The sequence below is a fragment of the Nesoenas mayeri genome, assembly GCF_963082525.1.
Source record: "Nesoenas mayeri genome assembly, chromosome: 2".
Classification (NCBI taxonomy): domain Eukaryota; kingdom Metazoa; phylum Chordata; class Aves; order Columbiformes; family Columbidae; genus Nesoenas; species Nesoenas mayeri.
The window spans coordinates 98,500,760-98,522,912 of NC_137543.1; the positions used below are offsets into that span (position 1 = coordinate 98,500,760).

A 22,153-nucleotide genomic window follows, 5' to 3' on the forward strand; every position below is an offset into this window, starting at 1 on the left:
CAGCAGCCATTTGATAAATTCCCTCCAGCTAGTGGATATCTGTTTGTCTTCAGACGTCCCAAATTGGGCAGTTTTCCAGTTCCTTTCCCCTAAATAATAAGCAAGAATAATCACTTCCATCAGTTCGCTTGCTACACTCTTGCTAATGCAGCTGATTCTTTGGCCTTTATTATTGAAAGGGTACACTGCTGCCTCAACCTGGTGTCCACTAAGTTTCTTTTCTTTTCTAAACAAACAAACAAACAAGAACAAACACAAACAAACAAAACATACACACACAAAGCTGCTCCTGTGGCAAACAGTTCCCAGCCCACGTTGCTTATTCAAGGTACACATATCTTCCTTCACTGAACCTCACAAGGTTCTGTTGGCCCACTCCTCCAGCTTCCTGAGGTCTCACCTACTCACAAGCTGCTGTGCCAAACACTCTTCTTCCCTTGGTGTCATCTGCAAACCTGGTAAGGATGCTCTTCATCTCATCATCCACATCAATAAAAGAAATGGCAAGTAGTATTAACATCCAAGAAACCCCACTAAGACGTGCACTATGACCGTGCACTTTCAAAGAACCACTTAAGAGTGACAAGGCTGTCACTATGAATTAAAAAACTAGCAAACAAAGTAAGGCTTACTGAAAGTAGTGTGTCTTTGACTAAGCACACAGAATTGGAAGGTCCGATACTGTTACAAGTATGGAAGATTAAGACTAGCTGACTATGATGTTAAATTCTCTGTGTAAAAAACAAGTAGCAAACAGCTAGACACGAAGTGTTCAATACCTTAAGTTCAAAATTAATAACCTTCAACAGGTATTTATTATCTGTATAATCAAAAATTGTAGTTCGGTGCAGTGAGAGTGTCAGTATACAAGCCAGGCTGCCCTGTTATTACTGTAGCACAGGGATGCTGCACATGATCCTAAAACAAGGACTGGGGAAAAGAAAGCTTTCACCCATATCTAACTTAAAGTATGGTCATAGATTTGGATAAACTGTTTAACATTGAAATACTAAATCTATGGAGAAAGGGTACAATTTTGACCCATGTTTGACTTCTCTAACAGAACAATATTACAAGTCAACTGGGGATGATGAGGAGATTAAAGGTGATGTGGCTTCACACCTCAGAGTCTTAAAAACATGACTGGATTCAGCTGCAAGCTCTGGCATACAGAAGAGTAAAAAAACCTTAATGCTGCTGGATTAAGCATTGCAGTGGGACTTAATTAAGCTGGGTCCATTTCCCAGCTCAGCCACCAGCTGCCTATGGGTAGTCAGTTCTCCTAATTTCTGGATTCTCTTAAAACAAAACTGATGATACCTTTCTTCCTCACAGAGCAGGCTAATTTCATCAATATTTGTTAGACGCTGATTATACAAAATGCAATTAAGCACATAAGCACAGTTTTCTTTCTCAAGCTCTCGCATAATTCTATCAGTATCCACATTTTTAAAACTTCTGCTAGCTTCGAAGATAAACTACTCCATGGAAGATGCCCCAAGAGGTCTACCAGAAAAAGCCATAGCCAGGCACCGAGGCAGAAGACCTATGATTCCACAGTCTTGAACATTTTCCTTGTTCCCAAATCACCTATAGCTGGGTCTTTTGCAGCTAAAAACCCTTTAAAGAGCACAGCTGCCCTTCTCCTCATGTCTTGTCAAAACAGCCAAAACATAGTTTACTTCCTGTGTCCATCCTAGAAACCAGGCTTTCCAAGATACAGTAAGAACTCCATGTGGAAAGCCAATATTTACTGGGCCACTTCACTTTAGGGGTCCCAGGTTTCCTCAGACCTCCTAAACAGATGTTTCATTACTTACTCAAATACTGTAATTTTCCATAGAAAAAAGGCAAGCCCTAGTGGAGGTAGGAGCAGTAACAACTTATTTCCATGCTAAACCCTGATGCAGTTTCCTACTACTGCCTTGTCTGGTGTGGGCACCAGATTTATCAGACAATTTCACTTTTTTTGTGTCTTTCAATAATGAAAAGTACAAGCATCCTAAAACTAGCTGTATTGACCAAGGAAATACAAAATTAGTTACACAAGAAGCTTAACATAAAAATGAATTATCAGGATAGAGTTTAAGCTGGTGCAAACATATGCCTTAACCAAGGACTCCTGGGGGTAATTCAGCTTTCAGTCCCACCACATGTAAATTAGTATCAGTCCTACCATTTCAAGCTTTCATTTCTTTCACTACTAATCGGTTACTGCAATTTGGCGTTTGCCAACTGACATAGAAACTTCTGGAAATCACAAAACTTTTTATCTTTAAAAATCTTATGAATTAGGGCTGAACTAAACCATAAGCAGCATTCAAATTCCAGTGTCTCTAATTTTTTTTTTTTCTTCTCAATTTTGAAGCACTCAGTAATGGATTTCTAGTAATGTGAAGCACCACAAGGCTAATTAATTTCAGCAAAACGAGGCAGCCAATTCATGTCTACAAAAAAACCAACACATTACTGTGTCATTTGCTCATCCATTTTACATGAGAGTGGAGAAAAAACCTATAGTTTTCCTAACATGCCCCATGACTGTGGCAGGAGGCTGCAAGCCCTGAAGATGTACCTGAGGGAGGGTCTGTGAGGGGAGAGGCTGCCTGTTATGAGACCAGCTGAGATGGCTGGAAAATACACTTTTAGCTGTATTCACCTCCAGCGAGGCTTTCACCACCTCCCACTGGAGTGCCAACTCCCTCGTGACTGCTTTGGCTCTTCCCGCCCAGAGCAAACACCACACCTGTATCCCGCAGGTTCCAGATGATAAAACACGTCTCAACTTTGCACACCAAAAGCTCCGTCTTCCTCAACCCAGGTACCTGCATATACCTGACGCGCTGGGCTTGGCAGCTGCTGTACAGCTTGTGTTTGGGGTTTTTTGCTTTAGAACAGCAGTTATTTGCAGCACTTGACAGGTGCAAAGCTAAGAAATGTCTTTTTTTTCCTCCAGGTCTGTAGATAGTTAACCCTCGCTGTTTAAACTTTAACTCGTGAAAGGTGAGACAGATTTTTCTTTCATTGTTTGAGCTCAGTGAGCCTTCCACACCAAAGTGCAACTGAAGCAGAAAAAGACCAAAACATATTAAATGTTGTCCTTACAACTACTGAGATAAGTGTACCAAGTACTACTTAATTTTTCTGAATAAACCTGACCCGTACCTGTCAGTTTAATTTGCAAAGTGGCAGCGAAGACACTGGGAGCGCTTCTCAATTTCAGCCTTAAAATAATATGATGGTTTTAAATGGTCAGAGTAATGCTAGAACCATTTGTTAATCTACAAGGACCATAAAATATAGCTCTGCAGGTGCACTTCAAGTCACTGTGGCTGTAGTTGTTCCTGAGCAATGTGAGTTAGCTGGCCTATTAATTAGTCATAACTGAGGCAGCATTTTAAAATGCAATCTGTTGAGCTTGAACTTATACAACTCCACTCCAGAAGACAGAGAGTTACTTCCTTAAGAAACCATTAACATTTGGTAAACAAAGGGTATCTGGTAACTCTTCCTCCACCTGCCTGGAAAATCCCCACAGCCCTGGTAACCTCCCTCCACCCCCCACCAAGGGGTTGGGTGCCCAGTTTGCTGGGCTGGAGGTGGCGACAGGAGAGGCGGATGGAGGGACCCCGACACTTCCGCACCTTGAGGCCTCATGTCTGCAAGAACCGGTACCGGGCAGTGTGACACGGGCTTCACACCCCACCGCTTCTTGCTCCCAGGCACACCTCCTGCAATCCACCTAAATATGCTCAGAACTCACCCTCTCAGATAAGTCTACACCAACCAGTTGCAAAAGATTTACTAATTTCTGTAATTTACTCTTCAGGTCATTTTTTTTTGAGCCTGAATTGTTTAGGGCTAGTTATGTCTTGTTTATCAAAATCACCTGACGTGCAGTGCTATGTACTTCAATATTTTTCGTTGTAGAAATATAAGTGGTTTATTATTTGTAATTTTAAAACAAACTAAAGTAGGCACTACTCAGCTGCTGCACTCATTAGATTGCTTGCAAAAAGTCTATTCCAGCAATTGGCCAATACCTTATTTTTCAGCTCAAAACTCCTCCTATCCAGCAAGCTGAAATTAGATTCTAAAGTATCTAATTAGTTATGGAAACTTCAGCATGAAATCGTAACTCTCCAGAAACCAACCTCTCTTCCAAGAATACGACTGAAGATTCAGTCCAATGATACACAGTGTTTTGCCAAAGATTGTTAAAGTCTGGATGACTTCTTTTAATAGCGAAATTTCAAGATGGCCAACCAAACAGGTTTTCATGACAGGCATGCCTTCTGTCAACACAATGTAAAAAAGCTCATATTTGGGGCCACCTTACAGGCCTCTGAAAAACTGCAGGTACATTAGCTCAGCAGAAGGCACAGATTTTAACCACGTCCTTCAGAGATTGTGACCGCCCCAAGCACAAGGCCAGGATGCAGCATCCCCACTACCCAAACAGAAAACAGGGATTCTCTACCTCCTCTGCTGTCACTCAGTCAAGATGACCTTAGTCTCTCACTCTACAAACTTTAATTCCCTTTATTTGATTGGATTTTATGGAAGACTAGAGGACTGCTTAGAAGAATTGAAGAAAACTTTAAGAAAATTTAATATGGATTTTTTGACTGCTAATTCTACTTTAAGTGCAATAATGCGCAGTTTAGAAGCAAGGGCATCTTAAACATCAGAGCTGGTTTTGATGTGCTAGAAACTAACAATTTGACTGAAGCCATCAGTTCAACAGACTCCAGGCAAAATGGCCATGTTACAGTGGAACACTACAAGAATAAAACAAAATTACTTTGGTTTGTGTTTTTTTTCTCTCCTCCTCAGTCATTCTATATCTAAATAAGCAGCCATTAACATTCCTATTTCTGATTCACTCTCCTGTTTTCCTGTATTTTTACATGCTGGCTTTTGTATTGTTTCAATAGCTCTCCTATGACATAACAGAAGGCAAATCGAAAAGAAACATTTGTATTAAACTGTTTATTCACACTTGATTTTTTTTTTTAATCTGTTAAATATTTATCTAGAGATCATTTACTGGTAAAAACTTGCCTCTGAACAAATTTTGTGGGAATAGTTACAAGAAAAAAAAAAAAATCACCTTCTCCCAATTAGAAGCATTTGTGATCACATACTTAAAAAAAAAAAAAACCTTTTACCAATATATCAAGGGTAGGAATTGGTTCTTATTCTGATATCCATCATCTGTTCGAATGAAGAAACTGATCCTCAGAGAACTGCACAGAGGTTTAGAGATTTAACATATTCCATGTAAAGCAGAAATTTGTTCCCCTAAGCCTACTGCACATGAAAAATTTGCCAAAAAATTGTGCAATTTCTAACAAAAGGGAGTGAGGTTTCGAAAGATAATCTGATATTTCCTAAGTAATTAGTTCCACAGAAGATACTATCACAATCTCCCTGGTATTTCTTTTAAAATGCATGTTTCATAGCTGCTTTTTACATAAAAAAAAAGGAGAACTTTGCAGTGGAGACCCGACATTTCCCACATAAATCTGTTTCCTGGGATCATCTGACATCTGTCACCTTGGCATGAGCTAAACACTGATAAACGAGGGTGTTTGCTTCACCTTCTACAAACCAGAAATGATCTCTGCTTTTAATCTGACAAGACAGTTTACACTGTTTTTGCCAATGTTTCTAAATTACTATCACCCATGGGAATTTAGGAGTTAAGGAAAAGGCGATTTGTTAAGTTCGCACCTTTTGAGGAAATTTTACCTTGAGATCAAAGTTAAGTTCCAAACTCTAGAAATGAAGTTGTTAAATACATCAGTGATTTACACACTGAGATCACTTCATACCAGGAAGTAAGCTTGTATCAGAGGCCTATCTAGAAACAACTGAATGGGGATTTTTCAATGACTTTCTTCCAGTCTTTAGTAAGAAACATCTGTAAGCTATTTGGGATTCCTTTTCAAAGTGAGCAAACAGGATGGAGGCAGTTCAATGCCAAGAAATTTCATTAGCGGTTTTCAAACATTAATAATATCAAATATTAGATCAACACAGAGTAACACTTCAATTCAGCATCAGGCCATGTTTGTAGTACTTTCCACTGGACTTTGTATCTACCGTATCGGTATTCCCTCCCCTCCGTATTTGTGATGTATTTTCAGCTGAGAGTTAAGCAAGGATGCAAATTTTGTCATATCTCCCCAGGTGGTAACCCCTAACAACAGAAATTGTGCATATGTTTATGGGAAAAATATTTTGAGTATTAAACTAACCTGTAATTTATGACTCATGCATGACTTCCTCTGGAAATTGCCATAACAAAGACATAATCATAACCACTGACAAAGCTACCTGTGCTTTCTACTGCTGTGGCTCTAATCACCCAAAACCTCGCTTTGTAAAGCCAGCAGGTAAGTCTGGAAGGCACAACAGGAAGTTACTTTAATTTGCTCTTCACTAACAACTCATTAGAGTAGAGGAAGACCACATTCAAGATAATACATTGTGTTTCATGCTGACTACAGTCAGAGTTACAATCCCCCAGAATAAAGCTCGTTCCAGATTCATAGGGAACAGGAGCAGGGAACAGAAACCACCACTTTGCTTAAGAGTTTAATTCCTTAATCCTTCCCAATGATAAAACTTTTGATAAACAAAGTAAAATTTTGCTCTCAAAGAGATATCTGACAACATCCTCAGGTGATATAAAGCTAGCACATAATCAGGAACCTTGATATATCGATCACACACACACACACACACAGGGGGCAGGAGATATATATAATGTGTCTTTTATATATACAATGTTTTTAAGTTATATAAAAAGCTCCAGCACTTGATGTAGCAGTATTCATTTTGATTGCTATATTACAAGTCCAGGAAGAAGGGGTGGTTTGTTTGTTGTTTAGGTTTTCTTGATGGTTGAGGATTTTTTTCTTGTTGTTTTGCTTTTGTTTGTGGGGGTTTTTGTGTGTTTTTTGTTTGTTTTCCAACTGCTAAATGCTGTGCACCTCTGCAGACAATCATGGACATCACAAATGCATAGACCACCACCATCAGCCTGTGCTTACATGCAGCATACAGCAATGAATAAATGAGGCTGCTTAAACTATAGGGAATATGCATAATCAACAAAGTCCAGTACTATTATACCTAGAATTGTGCTACAGGAGGCGGATGCAGATAATTATGAGGAGGGACTATTTGTGTCAGCCATCGCCTCACTGTGGGGGCCTGCTCAGAACCCAGCTAACACAGATAAGGAAAACAGACAAGGAACCTTAGGAATGACTGATAAAGATCGCCACTTATATGTTCCTGCTGTACTTATTTAACTTCTCAACCTGCATGGATGCTAATCTCTATAAGCAAAATAATTTAACATATCAACTAACAAAACTATAAACAAACATGTTTTGTTTAAGTTAATGTAAAAGAAAGATTTAAACAGCTTCAGGAATTTGATTAAAGCAATTTGTTTAAACACAGCAGAGAAAGCAATGGTCCTATGCTATTTTTGAGTATTCTCGTTTTCCATCTACGATACAAATTCCCAGCAATCCAGATTTAACCTAAGCCTACCTAATACCCAGGTATTATTCAGCTTGTAAAGCTTTGAGAATCCTAGGAAACAAAGTATTAGAAACTATGTTAGGGTATTTAAAAACGCATATCATCCAAATACAGCTGCCTCTGAACTTCAGATGTTCTCGGCTCTCCCCTCAATCACAAGGACGGGTTACGCAGGATGACAGAGACCACGGCCTTGTGAAACAGCTCAGTGAGAGGTCCAGGAGCACACACAGAGCTGCTCACCTGTGGGTATAGGGAGCTGTTGGCAATGAAGATAGCTGCTTTATTTCCACAGCTGTCTCCGAATTCCTGAACAGTTACTGTGATGGACAAACACACATACACTCATCTTCACTGCTGCTGCAATTCAAGTTCACCAACCCCAGTTAATAATACTACTTTTTTTTTCCCCTCACCTGCAGGGGAAATAGTTCAGCTGATGTAGGTTTGAACCAGGGCTTAGAAAACTAGGACAGACATTTAAAACCATGCCTAGGTAGGCAAGACGATACCACCTGGTCACCCCTGATCAGCATGGGACCTCACAGAAGTCCAGGAGGTTATTTTAATGTTGGCACTATGCCAGTTTTCAGCAGACACAATATTTCAAGCAAAAACCAGCAACTAAACTTCATGATTGCAACAAAAATAAACCTAAAATGTACTGCTTTTCCTGGGTTTCTGAGTGTTACATGAGGAAGACGGAAAAAGATGTTTAACAACACATGCCTCAGAGGCAAACGCAATGGGATTTGATTGAAGGCATTACTCATTACTCACAAACAAAAATAACAAGTTTTGCTTGTTGACATTTTTGAAAAGAATGAAAAAAATACCAGATTGTTATTCTGAAATTCATCTCACGGTAGTACCAGTAGCCTGTCACTAAAGGTAAGCAGGCGGACAGGGAAGACGGAATGTAACCTTCCAGTAACTCTTCACAAAGTTACAAGTGATGTACAGAGCTCTGATCTGAGCGGTGTGACTTGCACGAGACATCTCGTCACTCAGTGTCAACTCCACTGAAAGAAAATTCTCTCTTATCTCATGTTGCTTCCAGGAACTTCATGCATCAGATTTCAAAAATTGAGATATTGCACATATAACAACAATGGTCCTGACCAGGTAACTGCAGTGAAAGTAATTGATTTACATTTGGTGAGTTTGTTCTACCTCAGTAGCAGCCTGTATTATACAAAATATCTATTTAATTCAGAAAATACATATTTAAATTAATTAAACACAAGTTTCAAATGTGGTAACGGAAAACTCAAAATAATATTAAAACATACTCGTTCTTGGTCAAGTATCTTTTTACTGCAGTCTGTTTTTGAGATTTGTAATAAAAATATTACGACTGGTATTATTAGTGAACGAATGTGGCTGCAGAGTGGTGGAAGATTCAGAAGGGATAGCAGAAGGAGGGACATAAAAAGACCCATATTGACAGCACAGGAATTGGCAGGGGAGCCAGATCACAGCCCCTCTGTAGGCAGATTCTCAGGACACGGTGGGAGGAAAGCAAGTGGCAGCCTAGAACAACATACAGTCGACACCCAAAGTAAAACAAAAACTTAGGCCACTAGGAGACGATGGCAGGAAGATGAAGTGAATCAGTGAAGCTTTAAGATGCCCCAGATAAGCAGCCAGAAGCACACCAAGTGAACCCTAACACTTGCAGGCATCGCACAGGAAAGGAAAAAACAAAGATTCTAACCTGCTGGGTACACTGCAGAATATGAAAGGCACATAAAAAGCTAACTTAAGAACAAAGGAGGCATTCCTCTTGTGATCCCGTGAATACATACGCCATGGTAGCTGAATGCTGAACACAACACAGACACGTTTCATTGCTTGTGAGCATGCAGCTATAAAACTGTAGGAGTTTTATCAAAATGTAAACATCTTCCCCTGGAAGGTCTTCCACTGGTTTTGCTGCACTATTGCTACAATACTGCACCATTAATTCCTGCAGAGGGTCCAGTGTCATAGTCAAAGATAAAGTGGAATTACTCCTCTAATGAGAGGCTCTGCAAACAACCTCAACTTCGATTTCTGGTTCATTCAACTCAGAAGCAATCCCTCCTGCTTCTTATAATAAAAGCAAACACAAAGAGAAACATGATACAACTAAAAGATCAGCTTGTAGTATCGACAAGTCATGCCCCTCTTCCATGTGCATTCACATATCAGTATCTGTTTTTCCTTCTATAAGCATAACTCTAGAATTCCTATGCATACAGGCTACACTTCATGGATAAAATTAGTGTTCTAAACATGTGGAGGCAGAATTCATATTCCCACAGTGCAAAGTGAATGAACATGATCTTTAAAAGGGAAAGCAAGCACTACATTGCCTGTTCTCACAGACTAATGTAAAGTAAATCCCTTTGTAACTTAACAAAGATGGCTTACTAGATTAGTCAGTGGCTCAGTGTGTCTACATCACTGCAAAAGATAAGATTCCTTATAAAAAAATAAAGAAAAAAAAAAAACACAACAAAAAACAGAACCACACCAACAAATTTACTGTGGCTCAGCAACAAAACATCCTATTGAGCAACTTCATATCTCAATGCTGAGGAAAAGGTAACCTCATTAAAACTTAGTAGAAGCTTATCATTATCATTCAAGTCAGGCAAAGTAGGAAAAAAATTGTCGCTCCCTATTGTAAACATATTGAAATGAGAAACCAAGGAAAAACACAGAGAAAAGCATTACAAGTCAGCACTGGAGAAGTAAACAAACTGCTTGCATACTGCTGTAATGATTTCCTAATTTTATTCAAACATCTGGATACCCCAAATCCTCAGGACAGTCAGCAAAGGTTAACAAAAGAGCACCAAAGCTGTGTTATTTCAACAGCTTGTCCCTTCTGGGGAATCATAGAATGTCCTGAGTTGGAAGGGACCCACAAGGATCATCGAGCCCAATTCCTGTTCACACCATGTGTCTGAGGGCATTGTCCAGTCTCTTCTTGAACACTGTCAGGCTTGGGGCTGTGACACCTCCCTGGGGAGCCTGTTCCAGTGTCCACCACCCTCTGGGTGAAGAACCTTTTCCTCATGTCCAATTTAAACCTCCTTGGCACATCTTCCTGCCATTCGCTTGGGTTCTGTCATTGGTCACCAGAGAGAAGAGATCAGCGCCTGCCCTTCCTGCTCCCCTTGTGAGGAAGCTATAGATCATGAGGTCTTCCCTCAGTCAGGGAAAGAAGAGGGAAACTGGGCAACTCTATCTGTTGTCCTCTCTTCCCATGGAAATATTGCATCAAGCAAAGGACTCCAGCTGGAAACCTCATTATGCAAGTAATACAATTTAGGATGTTAGAGGAAGTCAGTTACAGCCCATCTACTCAATAGAAACATACTCCCTGACAATTTTCTTATGGATGTGACAATGTCATCTTAGCATGTGGTTTCTGAGCAGTCACAAGAAATTCCAGCAAGACACACTGCATCGCAACCACAGCATCAGTAAAGAATGACAACAAGAGTGTGCAATACCTGGCTCATTCTAATTAAATGTCCTTCCTCCAACAATCGTAAAATGTTGAGCACCATTTCACAACAGCTTAACTTAAAAATTTTGCAACAAACATATTTAACTGGTATCTTTTGTGAAACAGAAATGGAAACCACAAACTGAAGAGCATGTACTGCTTGCTGTAAAAACTATGAACTGTTGACTTAAAAAACATGTTGCTCAAGAGATATTTTAACATTGTATTTAATTCCTATTATGCTATTAACACCAAAACCCAATATATTTCAAATATGAAGCAAATAATCCTCTTCCTTATGAACACATCTGTTAGTGGAACAAAGGAATAAAGCCAGTAGGAACTGAGCTGCCATTTCAATTTCTACATTATAAAAAAAGGAGATGTGTTAATATCATCAGACAAGAGATTAAAAGGTTTGTGAGTTTCTTTCTTAATGTCTACAATAGGCTAGCACCACCAGCAGTGTCATCATCTAGTCCTCTGGATCCTTAGAGATCTCCATCTAAATTGCATTGGGGAGCTGCCAGCTTCATGACTGCACATCATTTCCACAGTAAATACTAGAAATTATTTTCCCATTGCAATAACATTTAGAAATTATGTTGATTTTTCCACTCAGCCCCTCATCTCAACTCCATTTCAAGGGATGTCCATGAACTACCAAACACCATAACAAAACCAAGCATTCCACCACACCACCTGCACCTTCATTTTTTTTGGAGTTACAGGTATCAATCAACAGGTCTACAGAGAAAAAATTCTCATTTGACAACTGGTATAAGGTAAATACATACAAACTCAAAGGCTATTACAGAAACAGACTACTTTAAGGGTACAGTTTTCATTTAAAAGTATGGGGGAAAAAAATCACAAAAACAAACAAACAAACTGGAGACATATTTCATTTTTATGAGAAAAATCCATGCTACCCACTATGATGAGAGATATTCACAAATTGCTCCTATAGTGAATTTTGCTATATTTTAGCCAATATTATTTAACATTCTTCTTTTGTAAAAAACAAGCCTCTGCATCTTCACTATTAAATTTCCCTTGAGATCATGCTAATGAACTACAACACACTCAAGAAAAACAACAGGCTTTTTCCTATTTGGAGCAAATCTGTATACAGTTGTTGGTTAGTATTTGTGCTATGTTGGTAGCTGGAGGCACTAATGAGGGCCATTTTCCACTGTGCTGCGACCTGTAAAACAATATGTGAAAAACATTGATTATTTATCCTGTTAAGAGCAGTTATTAGATATTATCTCCATAGGAAAGTTTCAAATTCAAACACATACATGGAATGAAACAATTCCACGGTCAACTGTTTCTTGCTGTTAGCCTGTGCCTCTGCTGTTTCTTCAGGAAAGCTTCAGATGTTTACAAGTAAGAGGAAGTGTTGGATGAAAAGTTAAATTCAAAAGAAATAATTGTCTATCATAAACCCTGCCAGCATTAGAGGATGTTCAAGTCCCTCACACAAGCACAGTGCACTGGGGTTCAAGACAGCAGCTGAGGTGTTCAATGCCAAATGTTAACTGCTTTTTTTTCATTGGCAATATCCCAAACCTGCCTTGACTAAATATGCCAAAATAAATGCCTCAGTACCGTCACAGTCTGTGCATTACATGTGTATGAGAAAGACACATTACAACAAAACTCAGTGTGAAAAAGCAAAAGCTTTGTTGAACACAGACAAAATAGAAAACTCCCCAATGTGATTTCTGCCCTTCCTGAGTCAGTGTCTAACAGAACCACATGCCAACACCCTTGCAGAAGTATGCGAGAGGATGCTTTTTCCACACAAGCTCACCCAAACAAGCAACCATTCTCTAGTTTAGGACAAACACACGTTAAGTATTAGCAGATTTTTTTTGATCCAAAACCAAATAAAACCCATACTCGTCAGTAAGGACAAGTTTAGATCATGTTGACTTCTGCATTAATCCTGCTACAGCAGGTTTCTACATGTTTTCCTGTGCTCCCTCCCTAGGAAAAGTCAGGCCTGCTAGGAGAGCAGCCAACATGCAGTTAATTAGATAAATATTCAAACCTATCAACCACCTGCTTCCAGCACTCAAGGCATTAACCTTTTCTGCTCAGTTCATCTGCCCTGAACTGGTAAAACAAAACACCTGTTAACACAGGGGATCATATAATATGCAAAACACTGATTTTCTAAAGCTCATATAAGCCATCTAAAAGCTAGTTAATAAATACCCCGCTTCCTGCTACTGAACCTTTTGTCACTCTAATAGTCATCACATACATTTTTAATATACACATGTGGGCAAAAGATCTTTGGTTTTTTCCCCCCTCTTAAAGAGAACTCCCAATCACCATTTCTCACTAGGACTTTCATGATGAAGCTTCTAAAACAGCAATGATCACTTAGTGTGGAAGTTCTATTTTCAATTTCGCCCAACATCTGTCCCATTGAAAACCAAAAGCCTTACTGGAACCAAAAATCCTTTTTAAAAGGGAAGCAGAATCAATTTACTCTTCTTCAGCAGCTCGTGGAAAATATTCTGATCTACTAGATACAAACTCAGAAAAGAAGTCTTCAGAATCCACTTTCTGTGTGCAGGTAAAGCAAAGTAAAGGTCTGTCCTAATCCTGTCCTACATCATTTCCATGGACCTCAATTAATAGTATGTCCTCTCTCAGCAATGCTATTACATATTTGAGGTAAATCTAAAATGTCTTAGTCTCTTGTGCACTTTTTAGTGCTGGAGCAATTGATGTGGCTACCTCCCATGAGAAACAAGGAAGAAATCCCTCAACAGAAGGGAGATGAATGTCAGGTGGCAGAGGCAGCAAGAACCCCCACTGCACGCCCCTGAATGGATTGCAAGCCAGAAAGTTCAGCTAAAGTAGCCCACTACTGGCCACAGTCTGCTTGGGTAAGTCACAGATATTTTTCTGAGGAAAAAACATCATCTAGCCTACTGTTTGAAGTCACAAAAACCCACACACTGCAATGTCTCAGGCTGCTTCCATTTCCAGTGGTCCTCTGCAATCTCACCACCCCACGAACCACAAGGTCTTAGCAAATTGTCTCCAGCTTTCTTTGCCTCATCAAATTCAGCAGGAGCCTTTTCCACCTGCAGCCATGCTGAAATCAATACAAACAGTTAATCTTCTAATCCCATCCCACCATCCACATTCCTTAAATTCACATGGACAGAGGCAGACTTTATACTCTTTCATACCATAACACAAAACAGATTTTTTTAAAGTTTTTATTTAGTAGCCTGTGTTTTCAACTGCAAACAAACAGAAAACACTCTGACTAGTAAGGACAAGCTAGAGGTCAGCCTGTTAACCCGACATGTGAGTTTAATCGAGGGAGGAACTTTAACCAATGCATTAGAAATTCAGCACTAATGTATTCAGAATGAGGCCTCCTCTGGTGAAAAAAAAATCATTGTTCTCATCCTGTTGAAACAGGTGAGACATTTTCAAATAGCTTTTAACATGTTCTTCATGGAAATGCCCATAATGTGAGACCAAGAATAGTTGTGTCTGAATTTCTCCAATCCCTCAAAAAGCCTCTTCTGTAAAGCCTTTGATTAAGTAAGAAACCAAACGTTAAATTTCTAGCCCAAAATGGTGCCTCCATCTTCCTGATCATTTATTTCTATTGAATCTGACCCTGGTCTAGGCAAAGAGAGGGGCACTGAGAGCCCAAGAGGAACGTCACATCCCTGATGCAAGCACATGGCAGAACAGTATGAGAAACACTGAGAAAGCCCAGTACTTACTTTTGCTAATTTTATTAAACCTCTTTGGTTGGAGAGGTTTCCTAAAATTAGGCAATTAGACCAAGTCTGAGAGGAGGGAGAGCTGTTTTGTCTTTCAACTAATGATAACATCAGCAATGCAGTCTAAAGAGAATGAGATCCCCTTTTCAGTGTTGCTTGTCTTCTTTAAACAGGTTTCAGATGGTTATACGTGCATGCAAGTCCTTGTTCTAAAATGCTGACAAAAGACCAAGTGCAGCTGTGTGCCCCTTTCGGTTGAGGAGAAAGGTGCAAGTGTTACTCCATTAGCCACCTGGGCAGCTGTACTTCCCAAATCAGAAGCCTTCCTTGTTTACCCATGTCACTGAAACGTCATAGTTTTGCACTAGTTTGCAAAGAAAAGTGTATCTTGTATATTTAGCAATGAAGTTAACTGCTTTTGAAATGTCTGTAAACACTGCTTGTAACACACCAGTGCTCCAGGAGCCTACGTATCTGGGGACCTGTAACTAGAGCCTAACCAAAAAATTCAAATACAGATCTACGAAGTCACGAAACAGAGTTGGCCTCTCATGCCCTAGAAACATTTTCTTCTTTAAAATGGCAATCAAACCTCCATCAGTTCCCAATGATCTGTCTCAAAGCTTAAAAGACTGTCTAAAAGCTAATTAGCCCCCTAAAGCATCTGAGGCTTAATAAGCTGTGTAGAACTAAGGCCACTGCGCTCTCTAACCTCTCAAAGCATCAATATCACAGAGTACTTAAAATAGTTCCAAATGTGTTCATGATAAAGTCAAAATGATACCCAGAATAGTGTTTAAAATTTGAATTTAACAGGCCCTGTTCTTGGACTTTTTTTTTTTAACCTTTTTAAATATTAAAGTGCACACAAGTTTATAACCCAGGCTTTTGCAAATCTCCTTTGCAAAATGCAGCCAGGTAACACATGTAATCACAAGCAGTCCATAATCCTTTTATCTTCTAAACACTATACAATGGAAAACAGTTCTATATGGTCTGCTTTTACTCTGCTTTTTATAACATCATGTCAAGCAGCTTTTAACATTCTCTCTCACGGCAGACGTGTACAAGAAAAGGAATGCACTCAAATGCAGAAAAAAAACCTTCCACTAACAAACATAACTTAAATCACAGAATCCTTGACCAACAGCTATGTTTTCCATCAATGTAAGACAATAAAAACACACATGACAATATTCAATAAGTTAAAAAAAAAAATTAAAAAACCTTACCAGATCAGTAAGTTTTTAAATGAAGACTTCCAGTTGAATAACATTTTTGTTCTAAGCATATAACATCCTTCTGCAGCATTTCTAAGCCAGAGAGCGCAACACTATGCTCCACAGTAAAGCTTAACCAACTATTTAACTGTGAAACTGCTATTGCTCAAGCTGAGAAATGTTAACTAGTAAAATGAACATAAATATAAAGATAAAATTGATTGAAGTGTTTTGCAATACGGATGAGCATAACGATATGAAAACAGAAATATCAAATACTGAAGTTGAAAAACCTTCTAGGAAATTTTTCCCAGAAAAATTCTGAATTTTAAAATACACACAAGAAAAGTATTCAGTGTTTTCAACTAACTAATTTGTACACTTTATATCAAAGATTCAAGTGCTTTCTAAGAAATTTTATTTATTTATTAAACTGAATGACTCATGCTACAGAACTAATTTTAGAATTAATTCTGGTTAATGATGTGTGATTGCTGAGATCTTTACAGATCTCCCATGACTGCAGAAATGTAAGCATTGTGCACAAATCTATCCCAATAAAGGCTTTGATGAAGCCCAAGTGCAGCAGTCATATAAGGTTCTCTGGTTGTTTTTAGAACAGTGACTTAAAATTCTAGTTAACCGATTCATAGCCTCCATCGAAAACTAAGTACTCATATTATCTGAGGAAAATGTTTCTTTTGCACAGCACGTATAGTATATATCTTTTGAATACAAGCATTTCCTCAATCTGTGAGCATGTGAGCATTTTCATTGTGGCAAAATGATAGATTTTCATTGATGTTATCTAGACTAATTTAGGAGGTCTAAGCAAGAAATAATATTATTGGCAACTTCTCCTACTTCTCCTAAAAAAAAAAAAATAAAAAAAAATCAAGCGCCAAGTTTCCTCCCACCCAATGAAGCTTGTTCCACAGATACTTTTACTTTAGAGAATCCAGCTCTTCCCCAATTTTCTTCAATACAAGAGCAGCTGAAAATAGCAGTACTCCTGCTTACAGTTCCTAGAGCTGTCCTGTACTCTGACACAAACACAAAGTGAGGCAACGTAAGATTTCTATAAAATGCAATGAATAGCAAGGCTATGACACTCAGATCAAATGCAATAGAATTGATCTTCTTATGCTAACACAATCTATAAAATAAATAGCTTTGAAAGACTTATGTTTCCAGAGGTATTTCACAGCTTAAACTTTCCTGTATAAACAAGTGTAAATCATAGTCTTCTCTTACACTGGAAATTTATTACGAAAACCAAAAGGCTTAAAGCTGCTTTAAAGAAAGTGGTAACACTTTATTTCATTTTAAAAGTCAGATATTGTTTTTTTTTCATAATTTGCAAACTGCATTATATAAGTTACATTCACAAGTATTAATAAACAAAGCAAAAGTCTTCCAGGGTTATTTTCACTTGCAAAAATAATAAGCAGTAGGAAGTTGTTCTTATCTCTTATCTTTGACCAAGCTTCTGTGTTTCTTAAAGAACAACCTCCAACATCAACACAACTGCACTCAGCGAACAGAAATTCTGTAGCATCCAGAGGTATTTTTACTTCTTTAACTTAGTCCACTTGGTCCTGAGAGCCTTAAACAATTTGAATGGTCTAAGATCAAAGTCCCAATAAACTACAGTTTCAACAAATTCTGCTGGTTTTGATATTCCTTCCAGCATAGAAGCGAGATCCCATATACAGTGTTTATTCATGAACTGGTGCAAACTGAAGCAAGGAGAGAACCGGAAGCCACACAGTGCTACTTCAGCACGAAAAGTCCTCACATTTCTGTCACAACCCATAGCTATCACAAAGGAAAAGGTGGAATGCACACCAGAGTGTGCCTTAAAATGAATGCAGTAACAGATATGCAAGAGAGTATATGTTAATGTTATATATTAATTGTACATATTATTTTCAACGTTGAAGATTATTATAGCGGGTCAAACTTAGTCCACAACCATGAGACAAACCATGAACACCTCAACAGCATAACCATTCCGTAGTCCCCAAATGGCACCATCCTAGCTGTTTCAATCAGATTTTCTGTGTGTCCCTATCCATAATACTTCAATCAGCAAGAGAACTCCTTCAGAAAAGTCCAAGTCCCTGAATGCACAAATGACTGTTCTCAGCAGTCAGGAAAGGATCATGCAAGGGGGAAGATGGCTACCCAGAAACACGCAGCAGCCTCAGAATTGTCAGAGGTATATATCTGAGATATAACAGTCAAAAAAAAGAGTATCAGACCACACGTGGATCAGTGAAGTGTGACACCAAAGAACAGAGTAACTTTATTTTAAAGAAAGTGAGTTCCTCTAGAACACACTCTCATGCCTATTTCTCTTCAAACAGACTTAATAGATTTAGTGTGGTTTATGTAAGTTGAGATCAGTAGCTTACTTATTGAATGCTTATTCTTGCTGTTGTTAACAGCCAAGTTTTAAGCAAGCTATTCTTCAACAAAATAAATGGTAGCAGAAAACATGAGTCAACTAACTTCTGCCACTGAAAAAAAAAAAAGACTAAGGAAATACCCTGAAGTGAACAATCATAGAACTACCCATCATCACAAAAACGCCCAAATAAATATAGTAATGTCATCTGGAAGGACATTATGATATTTTACTTATTCTTTATTATTTGTACTACTTATTTATAAAACATCTATATACATATACATGAGTTGGTTACACTGACAAAAGATAAGGTCCAGAGCAAAGATATAATACCCAAACATTATCAGGAAAAAGGGTTAGAATAAAGTGTGGACTGTAGGTTACCTTTAAAAAAGTGTTTTTAAATCCTAAATTTTAAAACAACATAAAGTCAACTTCAGAAAATATTATCAGCAAATATTTAAGTCCTGCCCTTGGGGAGGAATAACCCCAGTCAGCAGGCCAGGCTGGGGCTGACCAGCTGGAAAGCAGCTTGGCAGGACAGGCCCTGGGGGTCCTGGTCAACACCAAGTTGACCATGAGCCAGCAATGAGTCCTTGCGGGAAAGACCACCACCAACCTCCTGGGCTGCTCTGGGCACTGAATTTCCAGCAGATGAGGGAAGAGGATTTTTCTCCTCTGCTCAGCCATGGTGAGACACACCTGGAGAACTGGGTCCAGTGCTGGGCTCCCCAGTACAGGTGAGACAGGGACAAACTGGAAGGAGTGCAGGGAAGGGCCACAAAGGTAACCAAAGGTGCGGAGCATCTGACATACAAGCAGAGGCTGAGAGAGCTGGGACTGTTCAGCCTGGAGAAGAATGGGGTCTGAGGAATCCCATCAATGTGTACAAACACCTGATGAGGAGGAGGATGCGAGAGACAGAGGATGACAGAGCCTGATATTTCACAGTAGTGTCCAGTGACAGCACAAAAGGCAACAAACAATTTGAAATATGAGATATGAAGCTTAAACCTAACACAATTCCTTTTTAATATTAATATAAGGATGGTCAAGTACTGGAACAGGTTGCCCAGAGCATTTGTGTCTCTTGAAGATGCTCAAAAGTCACTTGCACACAGCCCTCAGGCAACCTGCTCTGGATGTTCCTGCTTTGAGCAGGGTTGAACAAGACAGTCTCCAGAGGTCCCCAACAAGCTCTGCCACTCTGTGGTTCTGTGTATATAATACTGCCTATACTACACTTTTGCACTGTAGGGATATAGAAAGAGACATAATTCATTAATCTCTACATATGCCATGTGATAAGTGACTGCTCATCGACAGCACAAGTAATACCATACACCCACACTAGCTCCTCTGCCCTTGTCTTCCTTTCTGTCCTGTACCCCCTGCTCCCGCTTCCCCCTTCCCAGAAAAACATGTTCTTATTTCATAACAGCTGCAAATTGGAGCCATTTAAACCACAGATCATCTCCTGCTTCTCTTATCCTAAGGTAGGATCCTGCCAAAACCCTCCTCAAACATTCCTCTTATTTTAAGATTAACCAACTGAGAATTAAATCTGCACAGGAAAGGCTCTAAATTCCCATCCACAAGTTAATGGTCTTTAAGCAACTCTTTGCCCTCCACATCGTCACCCTGGCTCAGCAGCTTCAACTTTATTGATACAGAAGAGCAGCAGACTACTTCTAAGAGCTACACAAAAAGGCACAGAGATTATACTGTCAGTTGACTTGTATCAGCTCTACACATCCAATGGAAAGGTTTGGACAGTTTGGGAGTGGTTTTGTTTTGTTTTTAAAAGAATATCAGATCAAAAACAGTTGAACTTTGAGAACCTGGGCTCTGACACATTGTCTGGCACACGGTATTAGTGAGGGATCAGCTTCTCAGACAGTCATTCTTCAATCACCATTGTGAGCACACTACTGCTGGTTTGAATCAGTGCATTTTGAAGTCATATATGCAAAGAAAGCATTCTGGTTTCAGCTGGGATAATTTTCTTCCTAGTAGCTGGTATAGTGCTTTGGTTTGGATTTAGTATTAGAATAGTGTTGATAACACACTGATGTTTTAGCTGTTGCCACACAGTCAAGGACTTTTCAGCTTCTTACACTGTGCCAAGTGCACAAGCTGGGAGGGGACACAGACAGGATAGCTGACTGCAACTGGCCAAAGGGATATTCCATACCATATGACGTCATGCTCAGTATTTAAAGCTGGGGCAAGAAGAAGGACGGAGGGAGGGCCCTCAAAGTGACAGCATTTGTCTTCCGCAGTAACCTTCATGTGTGATGGAGCCCGCCTTTCCTGAACATGGCTGAACACCTGCCTGCCCGTGGGAAGCGGTGAATGAATCCCTTGTTTGGCTTTGCTTGTGTGCATGGCTTTTCCTTGACTTATTAAACTACCTTTATCTCAACCCATGAGTTTTCTCACCTTTACTCTTGTGATTCTCTCCCTCATCCCACCAGCAGTGACTGAGCGAGTGGTTGTGTGGTGCTCAGTTTCCAGGTGGGGTTAAACCATGACAGAAAGTTATGCAGCAGAAACTGTTGCAGAAGGTAGAGAATAAACAAACTGAAATACTCCTCCCATGTGACATTCATGATGCTATGTAACACTTTCAGCCTGAAAAATTTTTAATTCGAAAGAATCTTACTGTGCTGAGTATTAATTTTTCCATTCAGAGTAGGTTTGCTTTGACGATCCACATACTACATGTTTAATTCGTCACTCAACTGAGAAAAACAAAGATCCCCATAGCTACCAACAAGCTGTTATGATAGGATATAATGGCAGTTTGTTTTGTATCACCTGCATTGGGTTTGTTGCTGTAAGAAATTTAGATGTATTTGAGCAAAGTTGTGTTCTTTAGAGATATAAGCTTTCCTCACTGTTTTAAAACACAAATACAGCTGTTGCTGCTCTTTCCTGAGATGGAGGAAGTTTAATCTTTCAGTTTGAAGTCCAATGAAAGAGAACTCACGTATGGTTCTCTCACCTATGTCTAACGAACATTATTAAAAATGATCAGAAACAACAAGAAAAGTTGTCCTTCTCCATAATTAGGAACTGCCATGATCTGAGAGAATGAATGATGCTACAGGAAAGGAGTGATTCTCAGCACACAGGGGAAATGAAGAACAAACAGGGTACCCATGTGTCAAAACAGAAAGAGTATAGGGATAAGTAATGAAAAAGAGGAATAAACCCAGGCTACAAATAACATCAGGCTCATTAATAGAGCAGCAACAGAAACATGAAGTTCAAAGAAATATTTTCAGTCATTTGCTTTTAGTTAGACCCTCTTTCTTAACCAAGTCTTATTCTGCTGGTTAAAGGACACACACCACACCACATCAATTCTGGCACAGGATTAGTAAAAAAGGAAGATGACCACAACTGAACGGGAAAAAGATCTTGTCATCCGTTTTGCTGGCCAACACACTAATTGGAAGTATTCTGAAACCAGCTTTTTTTTTGTTTGGCAAAAGTAAAAAAGAGCCAAAAAAGCCAGTCTCATCACTGAGCACAACACCAGCAGTCAGGAAATGAAGCCCCTCTGAGGGGTGGAGAAACTTTCAGCTGTGCCACATCCTGTGCGCAGACGGATTCTGTTCCCGGTCCCAGCCACGGGATGCTGTCAGTATCTCCAGCACCGCAGGCAGACAGGTCATAC

At 39.3% G+C, this 22,153-nt stretch overlaps 1 protein-coding gene across 3 annotated transcripts in view; it reads right to left on the bottom strand.

The window, feature by feature from the left end:
* CDKAL1 (CDKAL1 threonylcarbamoyladenosine tRNA methylthiotransferase) overlaps positions 1–22,153 on the bottom strand; it is a gene marked incomplete at its 3' end in the record, with an annotated part of 411,084 nt that overhangs the window by 318,328 nt on the left and 70,603 nt on the right. The gene's annotated exons all lie outside the window — the stretch shown is intronic.